This window comes from Bidens hawaiensis, unplaced genomic scaffold, assembly GCF_021521415.1.
Source record: "Bidens hawaiensis isolate Kalapana, Puna unplaced genomic scaffold, B.hawaiensis_p1.1 tig00050556_1, whole genome shotgun sequence".
Lineage (NCBI taxonomy): Eukaryota > Viridiplantae > Streptophyta > Magnoliopsida > Asterales > Asteraceae > Bidens > Bidens hawaiensis.
Window position 1 is genome coordinate 49,561 of NW_027499049.1, and position 1,243 is coordinate 50,803.

The following is a 1,243-nucleotide window of genomic DNA, read 5'->3' on the forward strand; positions in this document are numbered from 1 at the left end:
ACAGCACCACCATTGAGAACGAAAACGTATCCCGATTGTGATCGAGAATCATCTCGATCAGTTTGGAAACTCGCATCAGTGTAACCCTTTACAACGAGTTCCTCCTCACCAGAGCCATATATTAGAAACATATCCTTAGTCCTTCTAAGGTATTTCAATATGCTCTTAACAGCCATCCAATGGCTTGTTCCCGAATTTTGTTGGTATCGACTTGTCATGCTCAAGGCGCATGACACATCCGGTCTAGTGCAAATCATGGCATACATGATGGATCCTATAGTAGATGCATATGGGATAACATTCATTTTGTCTTGCTCATCCTTTGAGCTTGGACATTGAGAAGCACTCAACATCGTTCCTCTTTGAATAGATACCAAACCTTTCTTAGAGTTTTCCATCTTAAACCTTTTCAAGATCTTGTCAATGTATGCACTTTGATTCAAACCTATCAACCGCCTTGATCTATCCCTATAGATTCTTATTCCCAGAATATAGGCGGCTTCACCAAGATCCTTTATGGAAAAACAGCTTCCAAGCCAGGCTTTCACACCTTCCAAGGTTGGAATGTCATTTCCAAACAGTAATATGTCATCGACATATAATACCAGAAAGGTTATGATGCTCCCACTAGCTTTCTTATACACACAAGCTTCATCAGCGTTTTTGATGAATCCAAATTTCTTAACTTCATCATCAAAACGGTGATTCCAACTTCTGGATGCTTGTTTCAATCCATAGATTGATTTCTTCAATTTTCATACTTTGTTAGGATGTTGTGGATCGACAAAACCTTCAGGCTGAACCATATAAACATCTTCATTAAGATGCCCATTTAGAAAAGCAGTTTTGACATCCATTTGCCATATCTCATAGTCATAATATGCGACTATGGCAAACAATATCCTTATAGACTTTAGCATCGCCACGGGCGAGAAAGTTTCATCATAATCAACCCCTTGAGTTTGAGTGAAACCCTTTGCTAAAAGTCTAGCTTTATAAGTATCCAAGTTTCCATGCATATCAGTTTTCTTCTTGAAAACCCACTTACTTCCAACCAGCTTGGAATTTAGAGGTGGAGCAACCAAGTCCCATACTTAATTGTCATGCATGGATTGCATCTCAACATTCATGGCTTCTAGCCATTTGTCACAATCAGATTGTGACATTGCATCTCGGTATGTGGTGGGTTCATCCGAATCAACCACGTAGCATCCATCCATGAAAAATCCATATCTCTCAGGTG